We start from the raw sequence: 23527 nt of genomic DNA, 5'->3' as shown, positions 1-23527 counted from the left end.
CATCATTCATTGAAGCAGTAATGCATGCTACCACTTTAAAGTTTGGAATTAGATTAAATTTGCAACTCTGTTGGCACATCTGGATTGTTTTACAACTGGATGCCTTTGGGACTTTTGTTTATAGTATTTTATAAATGCAATGCTGTTTTGGTTTTTATTTTTTTACTCTTTTTGAATTACGGCTTTAGTTTTCATTCATTCAGAAAATATTTATAGACCTTTTACTAGATATCTGGAACTATTTAAGATAGGTATGCAGCAGTGAACAAGATAAGCAAGGTCACAGTCTTTTTGGGGTGTATATCTTTTTTTTTTTAAGTTTATTTATTTTTGAGAGAGGGAGCGTGAGCAGGGGAGAGGTGGGGGGGAGGGGACAGAGGATCCAAAGCAGGCTCTGTGCTGACAGCAACAAGCCTTTGCAGGCTCAAACCCAAGAACCGTGAGATCATGACCTGAGCTGAAGTCGGATGCTCAACCGACTGAGCCACACAGGCACCCCGTGGGGTGTATATCTTAACTGGGAGAGGAGTGGAGGTGGAGGGTGCTAGGCAAGTAAAATAAATTACCAACTGAAGTTTTGCACTACATAATATTTTTATTTTTTTAATATTTTATTTACTGTCATTTATTTATTTTTATTTTAGAGAGAAAAAGAGCATACAAGTGGAGGAGAGGGGCAGAGGGAGAGAGAGAGAATCTTAAGCAGGCTCCACACTTAGTGCAGAGCCCAATGAGGGGTTCAATTCCTCGACCCTGGGATGATGACCTGAACTGAAATCAAGAGTCTGACACTTAACTGACTGAGCCACCACCACTATATATATACACACTATATAGCATAGTATAGTATAGTATAGTATAGTATAGTATAGTATATACTATATAGGTATACTATTTACTATACAGTATACCTGTATATTACTATTTAGTATACAGTATACCTGTATATTTACTATACAGTAGTATAGTAAATTTACTATACAGTATTTACTATACAGTATACCTGTATATTACTATATATATATGTGTGTGTGTATATATATATATATACACATAAATATGTGTGTGTGTATATATCTATATACATATAGATACATACATATCTATATATGTATATATGTAGATACATATATATGTATACATATATCTATATATATACACACACACATACATATGTAGGTCATGAATACATATATATATATATGTATATATGTATATACTGATACAGATTTGTAAAAGTGACAATGATACATTCATGCTCCCTTCTCTAAGTGTGTCTTAACAGATTAAACCACACACTTAATGATATCTATACATTATATAATCAACATCTTAAATAACAGCTTTGAAATCTCTCAATGATAGGTTGCACTGCATGAAAGATCAAGATATAGGCACTTAATGCCATAGTCATTAAAACAGGGAGGGACTAACTCTCATCATGTATATACTCAAATCAAAGTTAATGCCACTTGGTTTTCTTTTTCTTTCTTTTAATAAAAATTACATAGTTTGCCATTAAATATCTTTGAGTAGACCTGATCTTTCAGGTCATGAATATTTTTTTTTTAATTTTAATATTTATTCATTTTTTGAGAGACAGAGACAGTGCAAGCAGGGGAGGGCAGAGAGAGGGAGACACAGAATCCGAAGCAGGCTCCAGGCTCTGAGCTGTCTGCACAGAACCCGACGCAGGACTCAAACTCATGAACCGTGAGATCATGACCTGAGCTGAAGCCGGATGCTTAACCTACTGAGCCGCCCAGGTGCCCCTCAGGTCATGAATATTTAATGAAAATAACAAAATTAGTTATCATCTTTGAAGGGGAGAAAATTTCAGGTAAGAAAAGACCTATTCTGTCCACCTACAGTAGACTGCTTAATACTGCAAGGAAGGCATTTAGCAAGAGCACACTGGAGATAAGTGCCCAGGGCTTTCTCCTCTTTGATCTACATATTGTGCTTCATGTGCCAAGGGTGTGACACCATCTTAAACACAATCTTACCTTTCCCCCCTCAGACACCAAATTGACAGGGTAGAATAGATGGAGCACTATGGATGGAGCTATGGCATACCAGGGAGAAAAATCTCTATTATGTAATTTTCTGTATCTTCAAAACAAATCAAGCTTCAAACAGGAAATATTGTCACCCCTAGAAAAGTTCTACCCATCAGAATATGAGATACTCATGTGTTGCTGATAGTAGTGTCATAAAAGCCTTAAAATGTTTAAAGACCTTGACTAAGCAGTTCCATCTCTGGGAACTTAAGAAAATAATCGGATATTTATAGAATTACTTACATATGATAGTTCATCACAGTATTGTTTATAATGGTTAAACATTGGAAACAAACTAAATGTCTAATAGAGATTAAGGACAGAGCAACCATATTCTGAAATGATAATCAGGAGTAGAAGAATATGTCAGAATGTGAATAAATATTCACAATGTATTGTTAGGTTAAAAAATGAGGTTACAAAATATGGAAAAGTATTTAATTGAAAATCAAATGTCAGTAAATGTCACAGATTTCACAGTAGACAGCAGTAAGCCAGTCATTCATTTCAGACATCACTCTAAATCAGAATACTTATGTAAGGAACAATCCAAAGTTAAGCTCTTAGATAATGTGTATGCTATTATGCTTCAGAAGATTCAGGGGATACATTTTTGGACAGTTATCAGTAATTTCAATATGTGCCTTTTTTACATTGACCCTACTTGAGATTTGTGACTAGCAAATATTAATGTATTTCTGCTCTTAAATCACGAAATTCGTTTATTCCTTGTGGATATGTGAAATCACGTGGTTGCTTGTTTCTGCTTGAACAATATGAAATGCCTTTCTTCATTAGGTGGGATTCATGCATATCTAATTTTCCATGGAAGATTAATGACAGCATAATATACAATATATGACTAAAACCTAAATGGATATGCTGTTCATGGTTGACTTGTAACATTGATATCATTACCTTGAAATTGGTGTTTAGGGCCTCATTCTTCTGCATTTTGTATGACTAAGGAATATTTTGAATTTTATAAATAAAATGTTATACCAATTGGTCTTTAAAGAAAAAGTGGTGCCAATCTATTAAAATACTGATGCATCTTTATAATAGTAATAGATAGAAGTAGAGAATATTAGTTGATGTGGTTGAAATGAAGAAACCTTCACAGATATCAGTAGAAGATAGCTAGCTAACTCTTTCCTAAAAAGGCATACACTTGTACATCAACATTTCTTAATAATTACCTCAGGCCTGAAAATTATTGAAATCCTTACTCCTAGGTCATTATATTAGAACAAGAATGCTTCTTGAATGCTTATAATCTATATTTTGAACAAGGATTATACAGTGGATTTGAAATTTAAAAAAAAAGAGGTCACAGAGTATTATATAGAATATGATCCCAATTACACATGTGTTTGTGTATATGTGTATAAATGTACATATAAATAAAAATGTTTAAAGTTATATGCCCAGATGTAAACAGTGATTATCTCAAAGGTGGCTTTTTTCTTTCTTTCTTTCTTTCTGCTTTTCTGTGTATTTCAAACTTTTTTTTTTAATGTTTATTTTATTTTTGAGAGAGAGAGAGAGAGACAAAGCGTGAGCAGGCGAGGAGTAGAGAGAGAGATAGAGACACAGAATCTGAAACAGACTCCAGGCTCTGAGCTGTCAGCACAGAGCCGGATGCAGGGCTTGAACCCACGGACCACGAGATCATGACCTGAGCCAAAGTCAGATGCCTAACCGACTGAGCCACTAGATGCCCCTGCATATTTCAAACTTTTAAGAATGAAAAGCTGGTAGGGGCGCCTGGGTGGTTCAGTTGGTTGAGTGTCTGACTTGGGCTCAGGTCATGATCTCACGGTTCATGGGTTTGAGCCCCATGTTGGGCTCTGGGCTGACAGCTCAGAGCCCGGAGCCTACTTAGGGATTCTGTGTCTCCCTCTCTCTCTGCCCCTCCCCCATTCATGCTCTGTCTCTCTCAGCCTCTCAAAAATAAAGAAACGTAATAAAAAAAAATTGTTTAAAGAATGAAAAGCCGGTATTCCTTTTGTTGTCAAAGAAAAGTACAGCAATTTTTAACAAAGTTCTACTTTTCTGAAGTTCCATTATTCTCATTTGGCATCACTCTTCCCAGCCTCACTTTCTGAATGTCTATATATTGTCTATATCTTCGTAGTATCAATTGTCAATGTCTGATATTTATCAGAGATTCACCGTTATAGGATTACAAGCTTCCAATTTTTCTCAAGGTACCTCTCCATTTAACAAGTATTTGCTAAATTAAACTAAATACATTTATCTTTCTGTTAGCCTAGCCTCTGTGACAGAGCTGCAAGGTAGAACTGTGTGTAATGGGGCTTCAGGAGTAGGAGGGATAAATTAATATTATGCCAAATATTAATGCCAAACACTTAATAATTTCTTTGCAAAGCAATATTACAAAAATGCAATGCTGTATGCCAAGGTGAAATAGAAAATGTTCCAGAAAGGAGTGGGAACATTGGGAAGCCAACTAAACAGAAAAGTGTTGGGGCCCCTCCCCCAGAAAAAATCTTAAGGGTCTGGGAACTCTTTCTTTTTTTGCTTCTTCCTTCCTTTTTTTTTTTTTTTTAAGCAGTTATTATTTTTAGTTACTTATTTCCTTTTGGGCAACTCTATAGTGAGAAAAGTTTTTTCTTTCCCCCTAGCTCAAAGTTTAAGTATCAAACATGTGAATGAGCCAGTGCCTTCTCTCAGGGAGAGTGCAGCTCCAGGGAATGAAGACCAAGGATCTCTAGCTATCATTCTTGGGGGTGGTCCTAGAGAGTTAGAGACTCTGTGCCTATTGAGAGAGACCGGAAGCCAAACCAGTGTGTGGGTACAAAAGAGACCCAAAGACTAAGAATGGTCCTTGGTCACCTGTGGTGCTAGGAGTGAGATCACAGAGAAACAGCATGCAGCATCATTGACTGGCCAATTATTGGATTTAGGGATTAGCAGCAAAAACAAAACAGAACACATTGGGGACAACAGCATACGCACCTGAGGTGGTGACAGAGCTGGGATCTCTATTCTCGGGAAATTAGTTATTAAAATGGCCCTTTACGGGGCGCCTGGGTGGCTCACTCGGTTAAGCATCCGACTTCAGCTCAGGTCATGATCTTGTGCTTCATGGGTTCCAGCCCTTCATTGGGCTTTGTGCTAACAGCTCAGACCCTGGAGCCTGCTGTGGATTCTGTATCTCCCTCTCTCTGCTCCTCTCCCCACTCATGCTCACACTCTCTCTCTCTGTCTCAAAAGTAAACTTTTTTTAAAAATAATAAAAATAAGTAAATAAAATGCCCCTTTACTGGGCACCTGGCTGGCTCAGTCAGTGGAACATGTGACTCTTGATCTCAGGGTTATGAGTTCGAGCCCCACAATGGATGTAGTGATTACTTAAAAATAAAATCTTTAAAATAAAATAAAATGCCCCTCTGCATAAGAAATTACCAAAAAAAAAAAAAAAAAAGACACAATACAGGTTTAGGGGAGGACAAGAGTAGGGGGAGTTACATGTGTACATAACACAGGGCTGTGTTATCATCCACAACCCCACCACAGAGAGTTGGGGTACAGCCACCAGTGGCAGACAACTTTCATCAAAAAGTAGACAGCTGTAACTTTGAGTCTCCAATGTGCTAGCCAGGGTAAGAGCCGCTACTTCCATTAAGGGAACATAAAACTGAAAGCTGCAAATGACACTTTTTCTATTCTGTGCTTTGCTTTCCAGCAAGTCACGTGTTTATCAGACTTCTCTTTATTTAAAACTGGGTAATACTTTTTTCTCACCTTGCAGGTGCCTCCTGAAATACAGTCAACACAATGCTGTGCTTTGGCTACTTGTGTTTTTTAAGAATAAACCAAAATCAGCATTTTTAATCAACCACATTGGACCAGATTGGGAGAGAAAGACTAATGTGTTCCAATTGCCTCGTTCCTCTTTATGACCAAGCAGGAAGTTTCAGAGCAAACCTCCACCTCTCAGGAAGTTTACGTCAAAATGAGTATTGACATCCTGTTTAATAGAGTCTTAAATTTTTTCCTCACTTCCAGACACTCACCATTTGAATTAAAATGTTTGAGTAATCTGTCCTGAAATTATGTTTCCTTTGACTCTCAGAAGACTATGTCTAAGTGACAAATGGAATATCTCTATGACTAATAATGATAAAAGTTAAAGTTTTTTTTTAGTAGTAAGTACCTGTAATTATAACTCTTATTTATATCAGTATTCCCTACCCCTTATTCATTTGATCTTTCAAGTAGGTCCTTGTTAATTATATTCTGATTCATTAGTTATGCCGCCAATACACTAAAAACAAGCAGATGAAACCCGGAGTAGAACATTCTGGAGCTTCCCTCCAGGACATACTATGTAATACTGAAGTGAGGGAGGTGAGGTGCTGGTGGCTCTGGATCCTCTAGAAACTGGCTGTATGATCTGGCTAAGTCTCATAACCTCTCTGGCTTCAGCTTTCTCACCTGAAAATGAGGTGGGTGGTTAAATGATTGTCAGTACATCCTGTGCAATTGTACAATGGAGAAGTAGAAATCTTTATCTCAGATACTGTAAAGTCATACTTCTTAATTAAAAAAAAAAAAAGTACTCTAAGTGTAAGCCTCAGTTTGCATCTTCCTAAGTGTATTGGTTAGGATTCTTTAGGGTTGAAAGCAATGGAAATCCAAATGGACCTTATTTAGATAAGAAGGCAAATCTATTTTAAATGTATAGAAGCATCTCACAGAACTCAAGGACAGATAGTCAACCGCACATAAGGAACCAGGAAGACAAATGTCCAAAGCACTCTCCTTCTCCAGTCTCCCCCTCTCTTTGTGCATGTGCTTCATTCCACCTCCTCTCTGTAGACTAGGTTCTTCTGCTTCCCTTGACCACATCATGAAAAAGAGGACAGCCTGGAAGCTCTTGAGTTTAAAAGTTATAGTCCAGGCATAAAAAGAGAAATGGCTCATTTAGTCCAAACACCATAATTTAGTCCAAATTCCATATCCAGAAAAGGCTCTGATTTGTCTGTATTAGGACAGATGCCCACCCCTGGACTAATTGACTGCCATGTAGGTTTGAGGCCAGTTAGATGGAACATAACAGCTTTCACCAGAATCCTGAGGGAGAGTAGAGAAATTTTTAGAGATGGGAAGTAAATAGAAAATCCAACAGACATTCTTGCACTAAAATTCCACTTAACACAATAGTATTTTTTCATTTTGAAATAATTATAGATTCACAGGAAGTTGAAAAATTAGAACAGAGAGGTTCCACCTAGTTTCCCTCAGTAGTAGCATTTTACATAACTGTAGTATAATATCAAAAGCAGGAAATTGACATTGGTATAATCCATAGAATTTATTCATATTTCACCATCTTTACAAGCACTCATTTGTACGCATGTATAAAAATCTATGCAGATTTATCACATCTTTATAGATTTGTGTAACCACCACCATCATCAAGATACAGAACAATTCCGTCAGCACAAAGACCCCGTGCACAAATGCACAGTTCATTTAATTTTCATGAAGTAAATTCACCCATGCAATTCAATGCAAGAAACAAAATCACCACCATTTCAGAAGACCTCCTTATACCCCTTTTCAGTCATTACTCTCCCTTAAGAGTGAATCACATATTATGTACTCTTTTGTAACTGACTTCTTTTGCTCAATATTATGTTTGTGGCATTCATCTATAATTGCTTTATATAATTATGGTTCACTCATTCTTTAAGGAGCTTAATTTTAACATTTTTTGAGGTTATATGACATACAATAATCTGTACATTTTCAAAGTGTACAATTTGATGAGCTTAGATATATATACCTATATCTGTAGCAATACCACAATCAAGATAATGAACATATCTACTTCCTCAAAATATTCCATGAATTTTTCATTTTTTTTAGTATTTATTCATTTTTGAGAGACAGAGAGAAACAGCGAGTGAGCAGGGGAGGGGCAGAGAGAAAGACACAGAATCTGAAGCAGGCTCCAGGCTTTGAGCTATCAGCACAGAGCCCAAAGCGGAGCTCAAACCCACCAACCATGAGATCATGACCTGAGCCAAAGTTGGACACTTAACCAACTGAACGTCCACCAGGCACCCCTATTCCATGAATTTTTTAAACTAAGAATGGTTGGAAAAAAGTGAACTTCTTAGGGCTACATTGACTTTCAGATCTTTTGTGGAAGGTTGGGATAATTACTTTTCTCTATTGTTAGGACTTCAATGAGAGAAGTTCTTACGTATGTTCTATCAAAAAAATATCCTGCTTTACAAGATCATAAATCTAAATAATTATCTAAACTGCCACCTGAAGTGGTTTTATGAAGCAATGTTACTTGTGACTCCTGGAGACAAATAGGAAATCCTGATATAAAAGCAAACACAATCCACACACACACAAACGTGTACACATATACGCATTCATGCAAAAGGAATAACTGGACCAAAATCCTGGATTGACTAAGGTCCAAACCCCAAACTGTAAGTAGAATAATAGTGTTTAGAGGGCTGTAGGCCAAAGGACATTTACTCATTTTATATACATATAAAACTTACATAGCACTATTCTTAAATGTGTACAAACATAGTTGTTAAAATGAACAGTTCTTCGCATTCATTGATTCACATATCCTCAAAGCTTCTCAGTAACTTTCCTTAACTGACTTGGCCCATTTTGTGAAAGGATATAAAGAATTCTGACTAAAGTTTAAGAGCAGTTTAAATGCATGAAACTGGAATTTAGTTATTCTCTTCATTCCATTGCTTAGGTCATGGAAAACTGTCCCTTGAGCTTCAGACTACTGTTGCTCTCCAGAGACAATAAACACCACACATCTGTAGAAAAATGGATGTACTAAATAAAGTGAGTAAAAATCTTTATATATATTATTTTGCTCTGTTCCTTTCCTATAGGTGATCTAAAAGGAAATATTTTCATATATAAACATTTACAGAACTCCCCCTGTCCCAAGTACGGGGGGCAGGGTGCGGGGGGAAGGATACAAAGACAAATAGCACAAGGTTTCTGTGCTTAGGGAGTTCGTGTGGGTTTTTTTTGTTTGTTTCAAGTTTTTATTTAAATTCCAGTTAGTTAACATACAGTGTAACATTAGTTTCAGGAGTAGAATTTAGTGATTCATCGCTTACCTATAACACCCAGTGCTCATCATAACATGTGCCCTCCTTAATCCCCATCACTCATTTAGCACTTCCCCCCACCCACATCCCCTCCAGCAACCCTTAGTTGTTCTCTATAGTTAAGAGTCTGTTTTATGGTCTGTCCTTCTCTTTTTTCCTCCCATGTTCATCTGTTTTGCTTTTAAATTCCACATATGAGTGAAATCATATGGTATTTGTCTTTCTCTGACTGACTTATTTTGCTTAGCATAATAGTCTCTGGCTCCATCCACATCATTGCAAATGGCAAGATTTCATTCTTTTTGATGGCTTCATAATATGCCATTGCATATATGTACCACATCTTCTTTGTCCACTGTTCAGTCGATGGACATTTGGGCTCTTTCCATAATTTGGCTATTGTTGATAGTGCTGCTGTAAACATCTGGGCGCATGTATTACTTTGAGTCAGTATTTTTGTATCCTTTAGGTAAATACCTAGTAGTGCAATTGCTGGGCCCTACGGTAGTTCTATTTTTAACTTTTGGAAGAACCTCCATACTATTTTCCAGAGTTAGGGAGTTTATGTTCTAATGAACACATCTACCTACCCTTATAAGGGAATAAATAGTCTTGGCATTTTTTAATTGAAATAAAAATGTTAGGGAGTTTATGTTCTAATGAACACATCTACCTACCCTTATAAGGGAATAAATAGTCTTGGCATTTTTTAATTGAAATATAGTTGACATGCAATATTATATTAGTTTCAGGTGTACAACATAATGATTCAACAAGTCTATACATTACTCAGTGCTCACCACAATTATTCACCATCCCTGTCACCATACAGTGTTACAACAATATAGTTGACTATATTCCCTATGCTGTACTTTTCATCCCCGTGACTTATTTATTTTATAACTGGAATTTTGTACCTCTGATCCCCTTCACCTATTTCTCCATCCCCTCATTACCCCTCCGCTCTGGTAACCACCAGTTTGTTCTCTGTACTTATGAGTTTGTTGCTGTTTCTGTTTTTTAGATTCCACATACAAGTGAAATCATATGATATTTGTCTTTTCCTGTCTGACTTATTTCACCTCCAAGATCTATCCATGTTGTTGTGAATGGCAAGATATCATTATTTTTCTATGAATGAGCAATATTCCATTGTATATATTTATCACATCTTCTTTATCCATTCATCTATGATGGATACTTAGGTTACTTCCTGAGCGCCGACTTCGGCTCAGGTCACGATCTCGCGGTCCGTGAGTTCGAGCCCCGCATCGGGCCCCTGTGCTGACAGCTCAGAGCCCGGAGCCTGTTTCAATTCTGTGTCTCCCTCTCTCTGACCCTCCCCCATTCATGCTCTGTCTCTCTCTGTCTCAAAAATAAATAAACGTTAAAAAAAAAAAATTCAAGGCTATTATAAATAACAATTTGGGGCGCCTGGGTGGCTCAGTCGGTTGAGCGCCCGACTTCGGCTCAGGTCATGATCTCGCGGTCCGTGAGTTCGAGCCCCGCGTCGGGCTCTATGCTGACAGCTCAGAGCCTGGAGCCTGCTTCAGATTCTGTGTCGCCCTCTCTCTCTGCCCCTCCCTCGCTTATGCTCTCTCTCTCTCTCTGTCAAGAATAAATAAAACATTTTTTTAAAAAATAAAAATAAATAAACAAACACATACATACATAATTTATGCAATAAACATAGGAGTGCATATATCTTTTCTAAATAATGGTACTATTTTCTTTAGGTAAATACCTAGAAGTGGAATTACTAGGCTTTATGGTATTTCTATTTTACATTTTGTGAGGAAACTCCTTACTATTTTCCATAGTGACTGCACCAATTAACATACCCACCAACAGTGCATGAGAGCTCCCTTTTCTCTACATCTTCACCAACACTTGTTATTTCTTGTCTTTTTGATACTAGCCATTCTGACTGGTGTGAGGTGATATCTCATTGTGGTTTTGATTTGGATTTCCCTGTAATGAGTGATATTGAGCAAATTTTCATGTGTCTGTTTGCCATCTGTATGTCTTCTTCGGAGAAATGTCCATTCAGGTCCTCTGCCCATTTTTAATCAGATTATTTGGGGTTTTTTTGGTGTTGGGTTATATGAGTTCTTTGTATATTTTGGATATTAACCCCTTAGATGATATATACTTTGCAAATATCTTCTCCCTTTCCGTAGATTGTATCATTTTGTTGATGGTTTCCTTCATTCTGCAAAAATCTCTTACCTTGATGTGGTCCCACCTGTTTATTTTTACTTTTTTGTTTTTGTTTCCTTTGCTTGAGGAAACATCCAGAAAAATATTGCTAGGGCTGATGTCCAAGAGATTACCACCTATGTTTTCTTTTAGGGGTTTTATGGTTTCAGGTCTTACATTTAGGTCTTTAATCCATTTTGAGTTTATTTTTGTGTATGGTATAAGAAGGTCTATTTTTATTCTTTTGCATGTAGTTGTTCAATTTCCCCAGCACCATTTATTGAAGAGACAATCTTTTCCCCCATTTTATATTCTTGCCTCCTTTGTCATAGATTAATTGATTGTATAAGCATGGATTTCTTGCTCTATTCTGTTCCATTGATCTATATTTCTATTTTTGTGCCAGTACCATACTGTTTTGAATATGATAGCTTTGCATTTTAATTTATTTTTAATTTGTTTTTGTTTTTTATTTTTGAGAGAGAGAGCGCAAGAGCATGAGCAGGAGAGAGGGGCAGAGGGAGAGAGAATCTCAAGCAGACTCCAAGCTCAGCACAGATCCTGACATGGGCCTCAGTCCCACAACCCTGGGATCATGACCTGAGCCAAAATCAAAAGTCAAATGCTCAACCAACTGAGCCACCCAGGAGCCCCTATATATTTTTTTCTTTTTCTTTTTTTTCCCCTGTATTTTAATTTAAAACATAATGCTGTAAGTGCTAGAGTTATTTAAATTTTTTCTTGTTGAAATATGAGATGTTATAAACTAAGAAAAAAAAACTTGAAAAATCTGATCAAATGCAGAGACATCCAGATGCCTAAAGAAAGGATTTTTTAATATATTTTTATATTTTTCATAGAGGATAATTATTCAAAATGTCTATGGCATCTCAACACATCGAGTGTCTTTCTCTGTATGCTTGTCATTAACACTTGTTATTAGGATTGAAGGTGCTAGAGAGAAAGTTTGCTAATATAGACAAAATGAAACCAATAATTTGGAAGGGATTATTACAATTATTATCCTATCAAGTTTTAATCATTTAATATCAACTGGAAGTCTACCATGGGCAAGTTTTCCAAAGAGGAGAACCATTTCCAAAAATCATTCTCATTATTGACATTAAAAGGCACTTTTAAATTAATCTGTGTTCAATATTTATATTTTCCTATATTATGGAAACAGACTATACCCTCCACAAAAGCTCGAGGGCACCAATACAAAACCAGGTGTGTACCTAATTGTAATTATCACGCTAAAAGTCTTTTACTGTGTTATTTATTAAATATCATCAAATTTGTAGATTTTGCTTCTGTTGACATATCTTCTTAATCAATAGCATAAGTAAAATCTATTCACATATAAAAATAAATTGTTTTAGTTTGGTAAAGTGATAAACTATGATAAAAACCTATTCACTGTTGGTTGTGTTGGTTGGACATATTTTACCTTGTATATTGATGTCTGTTGCCAATATGTATTCGATCAAAGTCTGTGCTTCAGAACAAAAAGCTTCCTATTGCTCCTCTAGTCACTTTCAACTTTGTAGACTCATCAGGAAGCTCTTAAGTAAATAAGCATTTAAATTGAAAGCAATGAAATTGTATTTTGTATTACCTGATACAGCTTCCACATATCCCACCTGCTCCATTCCTCTCATGTGCTGAACCCACTCTTTGTGTCCCTTACTATCAGTATCTGAGGAGTTGAACCTGCCACACAAACCAGCCCAGACCAAGACCATCTCCGGATGAGGCTGTCCCCTGCTGTACCTCATTGAAGTGATTGATAGTTGAAGAATTGTAAGGAAGAAGAGAGGGGTCAAAAGACCATAAAGACAGAGCAACATGATTTTCAGCAAGGGAAGAAAGGTAGATTCTGCATACTGTATTCTGACAAATTTAACATTAGTACCAGGAAAAAGTTGAGAATGGGTTTCCATAAATGATTTGAGTGCACTTACAGGATAGGACAGGGATCATTTGGAGCCAGCATGCGTTTACTGGAAGCAGGGTAAACCACACTAACTTTATTTCTTTTTCAGATAATATTGGTAGATTAGTGGTAAAGGAGAATGCTATATGAAGAGTATAGAACATTGAACTCTTTGTGGACATGATGAAAAACTATGGATCAGATTATAATGCAGTTAGATCTTGCCTGAATGACTTCGGCTCCAAAAAGCAGATAAATGTTTTCTTGGACAAGTCCTTCATTTATGCTGTAGGGATCGGTCATGGTCTCTATTGCACTTCACATTTAATTAATGGTTTGATAGAAACTCACATGTATTTGGTTTGAATAGATCATATGTAGTTAAGAGTTACTAGGGGCGCCTGGGTGGCTCAGTCGGTTAAGCGGCCGACTTCAGCTCAGGTCATGATCTCACGGTCCGTGAGTTCGAGCCCCGCGTCGGGCTCTGTGCTGACAGCTCAGAGCCTGGAGCCTGCTTCAGATTCTGTGTCTCCCTCTCTCTGACCCTCCCCCGTTCATGCTCTGTCTCCCTCTGTCTCAAAAATAAAATAAATAAACGTTAAAAAAAAATTTTTTTTAAAGAGTTACTAATTTGTTCATTGACACTAAAAAGTTATTTGATAAACCATTGTAAATGCCAGCATTTCAGTTAAAAATCGACTCTACAAGTATAGTTCAGGTAAACAGGTCCTTCAGCAGTATCTGAAGCAGTATCTAAAAGGACAAGAATTTTAGTAAACTACAACCTTGGGCTTTGTTAATTAAAATTCAGTGTGTAGAACCAGAGAGACATTGGCCCCGTCTATTCTTGTTTGGTCAGACAACATCATATTTTCAAAACAGCATTGAGGGGTGTGCCTGGGTGGCTCAGTCAGTTACGCATCTGACTCTTGATTTGAGCTCAGGTCATGAACTTGCAGTTTGTGCAATAAAGCTTCGTGTTGGGCTCTGTGCTGACAGTGTGGAGTTTGGGATTCTCTCTCTCCCTCTCTCTCTGTCCCACCCCCACTTACACTCTGTCTTTCTCAACATAAATAAATAAAAATTGTAAAAAAGCATTGCTAAGCCAAAAGTATCAAAGGAGGCCAACCAGGATAATAGGAATTTGAACCTATGTCTTATGAAACCGCTGAAGATATGGTTTTGTCAAGGGGAGACGGATCAATATATTTTCAGACATCTGAAGGAGAGTTATGTGGCAGATATTAAACTCGGTATTTGTGACTTTAGAGAACAAAGCCAGGATCAATATATAGAAACTACACGTAAACAAAGCTTAGCTCAAAATGAGAACTTTCTAGCCATTAGAGTTGTAGGCTACTTTGGGAGGGTGTGGTAGAGAGAATAATGGTATCCACACCTTCAACCCTGAAACCCCTGAATATGTTGCTGTACATGCCAAAAGGCCATCTACTTTGTAGATGTGATTAATTTAAGAATCTTAATGTAAGGAGATTACCTGATAAGCCTATTGTAATAACAGTGGTTTTTAAAAGATAGAAGAGAAAAAAGAGAGAGAGAGAGAGAGAGAGAGAGAGAGAGAAAGGAATAAATAAATAAATAAATAAATAAATAAATAAAAGATAGAAGAGAGAGGGGCGCCTGGGTGGCTCAGTTGGTTAAGCGTCCAACTCTTGATTTCGGCTCAGGTCATGATCTCATGGTTCACAGGATCAAGCCCTGGGTTGGGCTCTGTGCAGACAGTGCAGAGCCTGCTTGGGATTCTCTCTCCCTGTCTCTCTGCCCCTCCCCCATTTGCTCTCTCTCTCTCTCATGCATGCACTCTTTCTCAAAATAAACATTAAAAAAAGAGAAATTCTATAAAAATAAAAAAATTTTAAATGGAAGAGGGAAGAGAATCAGAGAAGGAGTAGTGATGATGGAAGCAGAGGGCCAGGGTGAAAAGGAGATATGAAAATGTTATGTTGCTGGCATTGAGGATGAAGGAAGAGGCCATAAGTCAAGGAATGCAGGGAACTTCCAGAACCCAGAAAGACAAGGAAACAGATGCTACCTTAGAGTCTCTGGAAGGAATTCAGTCCTGTCAACGCCTTGATTTGGGCCTAGTGAAACTCATTTTGGACATTTGACCTCCAGGATTGTAAGATTATATTTTTGTGTTATTAAACCACTAAATTTGTGGTAATTTGTTTCAGTGGAAACTGAAAGGGGAAACTATTTAGGGGGTTAATAAATTTCCATTATCACAAGTATAGTAGTAAAGTAGGATGATTTTATTCTGGGGAGTTGAGATTTTTGTAAAGGATTGGACTAGAATGATCTACATAGTCTTTTCCACCTGAACTGAGCCCTCTTTTTTCATTTTTTGATTATTTTTCCTTGGAGGTCTTAACCTCATAACTTCAGCTATAACCTCTCTATTAACAATAGACAAATTCATAGCCCTAATTTCTCTTGAGTTCTAATTACACATATCTCATTAGTTGACATATTCATTTGGACATCCTGGAATCCCTTTACATCGAATATGCCTCCAGGGAGGAACAATGCTAGGATTGAGAGTTTAGAATACAGAGAGGTAAATATGGTCTTTCCTCGAAGGAGGGAAAATAAGACCAACTTCTCTTCTATAAGTGAACAAATCCAAAATTGAGAAAAATCAGCCATGAAGAATTCTGATGACAAAATGTCAAGAGCTTTTGTGCAGCAAACTAGAGGTTTTTTAACCTAAAGGAGATAAAGACGTTTTGCCTTAAGTTGTACTTCTTTAAGTTTTTTCTTAAATGTTATGCTCTTAACAAGAAAAATTAGACTAAATAATATCTGGACCTGATCTGCATGTCGTCAACCATCTCTCTCAAGACTAGGCTGAGCCCAGTGAAATGGCAAAATGATAAACATGAGTTCAAATGGCAAAGAGCCATAGACTATAATGGTTTAGAGTGCAGGCTCTGGAGTCAGACCGTATGGATTGGGTCACAGCTCTAATAGTTGAGCTATACTCAATATTGGACGAGTAACTTTGGACAAGCTAGTTAACTTCACCTTGGTTTCTTCTATAAAATGCAGATAGGTTACCTACTCCATAGAGGTGTTATACAAATTAAAAAATACAAGCAAAGCACTTAGAATACTGATGGAACATAGCAAATGGTCAATAAATATCTTTTTTTTTTTTAAAGAAGATAACCATGGACACTCTTGAGCATCAACCCAAAGGGAGATTCTAGTTTCCAAGTGGGATTTTTTTGCGTACAAGATTTAATCCAGGGATACACTGACTTTTCCCATGGCAGCCTGACTCTGTCTAGTCCCTAATTTATGCCCTGGTAAGACATCTTTTTTGGTTTCCTAATTCCTCGATCATTTTGGTCCTGACTTGATGTCAACATTCTCCCTGACATCCCAATGACTAATTTGAAACACACCGCAACTCCTTTCTAGTTCCTACCCTACCTGCTCCACATGGGCAACTAGACCCACCTGTTCTTCAGGGCTTTCAGGAATGCACCATTCCGGCAGCCCTCTACTGCCTTCACCTTTCACCCCTGCTAATAAGTGCAACATTCCAGCTCTGACTTCAGTTCCAAAAGAACCTTTGGTGGTTTGGGCAAGGTATTATTAAAAAAGAGCTGAAATTGACTGAGGGAGGGGTTTTGTGTATGAGTGCTTATGCTTCTCTAAATCTTATTGAATATGATGTCCAGAATATCTCATTAGTAATTGAAGAGGTCATACTTGAAGACTATTATTCTTTTTTTTTAAATGAACAGCAGGCAAAAGTTTATTGGAGTATAAGATCAGAAAGTAAGAATAGTATGAAAGCTCTCTTTACAGAGAGGAGGCATTTGAAAGTGAATGCCCCTATTCTTTTTTTTTATTAAGTTTTTATTTTTTTATTATTTTTTTAATTTTTTTAACGTTTATTTATTTTTGAGACAGAGAGAGACAGAGCATGAATGGGGGAGGGTCAGAGAGAGAGGGAGACACAGAATCTGAAACAGGCTCCAGGCTCTGAGCTGTCAGCACAGAGCCTGACGCGGGGCTCAAACTCATGAACCGCTAAATTATGACCTGAGCCAAAGTCAGATGCTTAACCGACTGAGCCACCCAGACACCCCCTTTTCATTAAATTTTTAATTTTAATTACAGTGCAGCTAACATACAGTGTTATATTAATTTCAGGTGTACAATACAGTGATTCAACAATTCTGTACATTACTCAGTGCTCATCATGATAAGTGTACTCTTGGCCGCTTTATTTCCCCCAACCCCCACCACCGCCCCTCTGGTAATCATCAGTTTGTTCTTTATAGTTAAGACTCTGCGGGGCGCCTGAGTGGCGCAGTCGGTTAAGTGTCCGACTTCAGCCAGGTCACGATCTCGCGGTCTGTGAGTTCGAGCCCCGCGTCGGGCTCTGGGCTGATGGCTCGGAGCCTGGAGCCTGTTTCCGATTCTGTGTCTCCCTCTCTCTCTGCCCCTCCCCCGTTCATGCTCTGTCTCTCTCTGTCCCCAAAAAAAAAAAAAAAAAAAAAAAAAGACTCTGCTTCTTGGTTTGTCTCTCTCCCTTTCTTTTCTTTCCTTTGCTCATTTGTTTCTTAAATTCCACATATGAGTGAAACCATATGGTATTTATCTCTCTCTCACTGACTTATTTTGCTTAGCATTATATTCTCTAGTTCCATGCATGTTGTTGCAAATGGCAAGATTTCATTCTTTTCTATGGCTGAATAATATTCCATTGTATATATGTACCACATCTCTATCCATTCATCTGTTGATGGACACTTGGACTGCTTCCATAATTTGGCTATTGTAAATAATGCTGCAATAAACATAGGGGTGCATATATCCCTTTGGATTAGTGTTTTTGTATTTTGGGAGTGAATACCCAGTAGTGCAGTTACTGGATCATAGGGTAGTTCTATTTTTACCTTTTTGAGGAACCTCCATACTGGCTGCACCAATTTGCATTCCCACCAACAGTGCAAGAGGATTTCTTTTTCGCCACATCCTTGCCAACGCTTGTTGTTTCTTACATTTTTTATTTTAGCCATTCTGGCAGGTGTAAGGTGATATCTCATTATGGTTTTGATTTGCATTTCCTTGATGATGAGTGATGCTGAGCATCTTTTCATTTGTCTTTTGGCCATCTGTATGTCTTCTTTGGAAAAATATCTTTTCATGTTAAGACTATTATTCTTTTGTTGTTGTTGTGTTGCAAATGGCAAGATTTCATTCATTTTTTTTAATTTACATTCAACTTAGTTAGCATATAGTGCAACAATGATTTCAGGAGTAGATTCCTTAGTGCCCCTTACCCATTTAGCCCATCCCCCCTCCCACACCCCCTCCAGCGACCCTCAGTTTGTTCTCCATATTTACGAGTCTCTTCTGTTTTGTCCCCCTCCCTGTTTTTATATTATTTTTGTTTCCCTTCCCTTATGTTCATCTGTTTTGTCTCTTAAAGTCCTCATAAGAGTGAAGTCATATGATTTTTGTCTTCCTCTGACTAATTTCACTTAGCATAATACCCTCCAGTTCCATCCATGTAGTTGCAAATGACAAGACTATTATTCTTAATAAATAGATATGGTAGAAAAACTTACAGGGGCGCCTGGGTGGCTCAGTTGGTTAAGTGGCCGACTTCGGCTCAGGTCATGATCTTGCAGTCCGGGAGTTCGAGCCCCGCATCAGGCTCTGTGCTGACAGCTCAGAGCCTGGAGCCTGTTTTGGATTCTGTGTCTCCCTCTCTCTGACCCTCCCCCGTTCATGCTCTGTCTCTCTCTGTCTCAAAAATAAATAAACGTTTAAAAAAAAAATTTTTTTTAAAGAAAAACTTACAGACTATATTCTCTTATCCAAATCAAAGAATAGACTAAACAATAAGTCCATGAAACCATAAACCAGGGACTACCATCCTCTTGGTGGCATCTGAATTATAAATATAATTTAGGCTCACAGAAAATAATACATTTTCATAAGGTTGGCCTTACCAAAATTACATCCATAACATGACCACAAATAGCCATTTTAAAGTGGTGTCCAGTGACCAATATAATGATGTAGAGAAAAGGAAAGATGTCAGTGTTGACTATAAAGTTAAAAAATAGAAATAAATTGGGGCGCCTGGGTGGCTCAGTCAGTTGGGCATAGGACTTCAGCTCACTTCATGATCTTGCAGTCCATGAGTTCGAGCCCCATGTCAGGCTCTGCACTCACAGCTCAGAGCCTGGAGCCTGCTTTGGATCCTGTCTCCCTCTCTGCCCCTCCCCTGCTCACACTCTGTCTCTCTCTCAAAAATAAAATTTAAAAAACATTAAAAAAAAATTTTTTTTAAATAGAAATAAATGGCCATAGAAGGGATGACCTTTTGTACAAGTAGTTTGCAAAACACAAGTTTATTGAAGGATTAACATTTGTATAGCACTAGACAATATACGTTTCATACAGTCTACCTCATTCATTTCTTGTAACAGTATTATAACATCAATGCTATTATTATCCCTATTTTAAAGATGAAGAAATTAAGGGTGGGAAAATTTAGGTAACTTGCCCCAGGTTAGGTTCACACATTCAAAAAGAGGCAGAACCAGGGATTCAATTTCACTTGCCCCAGTTCCAAGTCCTGGACTTTCCCCATTATATCCACTACCTCACTAATACGGATTCCATTTAAATGTATATAAGAACTTATTTTAAATAGGCTCTTAGAATCTCCATCCTTAGGAAATCTTCAACAAGAGAATACGTTTTAAACAATTTTAGCTAGTCTCTAAGCAAGCTTTTAGGCATAATCATCTTGGGGTTATTTTCCACTTTTTAATTTCCAGTTACTATCAGCCCCTTCTTGCTTAAGTTTATGACTTCTTATATCTACCCCACATGTAACGTATTTACCGAGGTAGCCTGAGCGTCTGCTTTGGAAAGTTACCATTTAATCATAAGCAGTATGGTGTAGGTGACCAGGTAGGTCATTGTCTCATTACGTCACAACCTTCTGACCTGGGCTCCATTCATAACCTCGCTAGAGGCTGGGTCTGTAAATGTTTCCGGTCCCTTCTGCTTCTCCCTCACCTCCACCCCTGCGTGGACCCACTCTCTGTGCTAGACCGGCAACTTGCCCCTTCTGAAGCTCTGCCGGCGGGGAAAGGCCCGCTTAGACCTCTGTCTTACCAAAAGTGTTTTGTTTTGCTTTTGGTGAGAGTCCTTCAGAATGTTTTCCTCAGAAATCGGGTCCTGGAATACACAGGATGATCTGAAGAGATCTGAAGGTCTCTTCAGGCTGGCGGCCATCCCTCAGCTCAGGGGCACAACCGGAAGGGCGCGCCCTGCAGGGGCTGGGTTGCTCTGGGCGGAGCGCTGGCCTCAGAGTTGCGTGGATTGTGCCTGCGCGGGGGATCCCGGCTCGGCTGGCTCGGCTCAGGAGGAGCAGGAGGTCACCAGGGAAGAATGTGAGGTTGCGAATATGTGGATCCAGGCCACAGGGGTGAGCAGGGCTCAGTGGGAGGGTGGACGCCTACCCTGGGTTTGTAGTCAGGGTCCTGGGGTTAACACTGGGCAGAAAACAAAAATGACCTGCTCTGAGCTACCAAGAAATTCCTTTATTCCACAAGAGCTTCAGAAGACTCTCTAGACTCAGTTTCTCATTATAAAAGTCCTTCATGGTATAACCCAGGGCAGGGGTCTTGACACCAGTTGTCCCCAAACCCATTGCTGAAGCACAGCGCTCATCTTTAGAGCTGGCTCCTTTTGGTAACATCCTTTTTTTTGTTTTTTAAATTCAGCCCCCAGTCCAGTTCTCTTTCCCACACTGAGGTCTTTCTTTATACACCCCTAAAACGCTGTGGTGTAGAGTATACTCAGCCTATGAAATACAATCAACGTTAAAAGTGTCTTATTGAATTAAATCTACTTTTTAAGTTGTCCACAGTGTAGTTATCCTTTTAACAATAAAATAATATATAATAATTTTTAAAAATGTAATGTTTATTTATTTTTGAGAGAGAGAGAGCAGGGAAGAGGAGAGAGAGAGGGAGACACAGAATCTGAAGCAGGCTCCAGGCTCCAGGCTGTCGGCACAAAGCCCAACATGGGGCTCGAACTCACAGACAGGGAAACCATGACCTGAGCCGAAGTCAGACACTTAACTTGCTGAGCCACCCAGGCACCCCTATATAATAATTTTTTAAGACAAATATAGGATGTAACTATTACAATCTTAAGTTTATAAATGAGAAAAATAAACATACCCAAAAGGCATAGGAATATCTGATACATCATGCAAAAAAATGAAGTTGGGTTTTTAACTTACAGCATATACAAAAATTAACTCAAAATGGATCAAAGCCCTAAATATAAGAGCAAAAGTATAAAACTCTTAGAAGAAAACATACAGAGAATCCTTTATGACTTTGGGTTTGGAGATGTTGTCTCCAGTATGACACCCAAAGCACAAAACAACAAAGGAAAAAGATACATTGTACTTTATAAAAACTAAAACCTTACGCACATCAAAGGACACTATCAAGAGAGTGAAAAGACAGAAAATATTTGCAAATCATGTATGTGATAAGGGATTAATACCCAAAATATATAGAGAACTCCTACAACTCAGTAATGAAAAAACCCAACCCAATTAAAAAAGTGGGGAAAGGATTTGAATAGACATTTCTCCAAAGCAGATATGCAATGTCCAATAGCACATGAAAAAATGTTCAACATCACTAGTCATTAGACAAATGCAAACCCAAACCACTGTGAGATCCTACTTCATGGTGCACCTGGATGGCTCAGTCGGTTGGGTGTCTGACTCTTGATTTCAGCTCAGGTCATGATTTCATGGTTTGTGGGATTGAGCCTGCTTGGCACTCTCTCTCTCCTCTCTCACTGCCCCGCCCCCCCCCACTCATGCTCTCTCTCCTCCCCCAAAATAAATAAATAAACTTAAAACAGAGAGAGAGATACTACATCACACTCATTAGGGATGGCTATGATTAAAAAATAAAACATAAAACAGGTAATAATAAGTGTTGGTAATGATATGGAGAATTGGAATCCTCCTGCATGGATGATGCTAATATAAAATGGTGTGTACTAGAAAACAATATGGTGGGAAAGAAAGAAAGAAAGAAAGAAAGAAAGAAAGAAAGAAAGAAAGAAAGAAAGAAAGAAAGAAAGAAAGAAAGAAAGAAAAAAAGAAAGAAAAAAAGAATTGTCATATGATACAGCAATTCCCCCTCTGGATATATACCTAAAAAAATTGAAAGCAGGAACTCAAACAGATACTTGTACACCAATTTTCATAGCAGAGTTAGTCACAACAGCCAAAAATGGAAACAACCCAAATGTCCATCAACAGATGAATAAACTAAATGTTGTATATCCATGCCATGTAGTATTATTTAGTCTCAAAAAAGAAATGAAATTCTGATACGAGGTACAACATAAATGAACCTTGAAAGCATCCTGCTAAGTACAATAAGCCAGACACAAAAGGACAAATATTATATGATCCCACTTACATGAGGTACCTAGAATAAGCAAATACATAGAGACAGAAAGTAGATAGTTTACCAGGAGCTGGGGGGAGGAAGGAATGAGGAGTTACGTTTAATGGGTACAGAGTTTTTGTTTGGGATGATGAAGAATTTCTGGAAATGGATAGTGGTGATAATTGCACAACATTACTTAATACCACTGAACTGCATACTTAAAAATGGTTAAAATGGTAAATTTTGTATTACATATATTTTATCACAGTAAAAAAAAATTTTAAGTTTATTTATTTTGAGAGAGAGAGAGAGAGAGAGAAAGAGAATGAGAACAAGTAGGGGAGGGGCAGTGAGGGGGAGTGAGAGAATCCTAGGCAGGCTCGTACTACTTGTATAGAGCCCAATGCAGGGCTCAGTCTCACAAACCATGAGATCATGACCTGAGCCAAAGTCGACATTTAACCAACTGAGCCACCCAGGTGCCCCGCAAAATATTTTTAAGCATAGGAAACGTGAGTCCTTAACTTTATTTTGAAAGCCTTTGTGATCTCCATGTTTTTGCTACAGAGTGAACCCATAAGCCACCACACACACCTTGGGAACATCAGATCCAAATGTGAATTTAGTTAAGAAATTGTGTGTATGTATGTGTATGTGTATGTGCAGACAATAAGTGTTTTGTCTACATTAGATATGATT

At 38.0% G+C, this 23527-nt stretch overlaps 1 protein-coding gene across 6 annotated transcripts in view; it reads left to right on the top strand.

Moving 5' to 3' along the window:
* The window catches only part of LOC131517092 (uncharacterized), a 63439-nt gene extending 57214 nt beyond the window's left edge, over positions 1 to 6225 (top strand). For 4 of the 6 annotated variants that reach the window (XR_009264384.1, XR_009264382.1, XR_009264381.1 and 1 more), the window contains one exon: positions 1598 to 6225. The gene's annotated coding sequence lies outside the window, so the exon portion shown is untranslated. The remainder of the gene's footprint in view (positions 1 to 1597) is intronic. The other 2 variants (XR_009264383.1, XR_009264380.1) reach the window with 1 other exon arrangement.
* The last annotated feature ends 17302 nt before the right edge of the window (positions 6226 to 23527 follow it).

The sequence above is a fragment of the Neofelis nebulosa genome, chromosome 7 (assembly GCF_028018385.1).
Source record: "Neofelis nebulosa isolate mNeoNeb1 chromosome 7, mNeoNeb1.pri, whole genome shotgun sequence".
In the NCBI taxonomy this organism is placed as follows: domain Eukaryota; kingdom Metazoa; phylum Chordata; class Mammalia; order Carnivora; family Felidae; genus Neofelis; species Neofelis nebulosa.
This window is presented reverse-complemented; position numbering and strand designations above follow the sequence as displayed.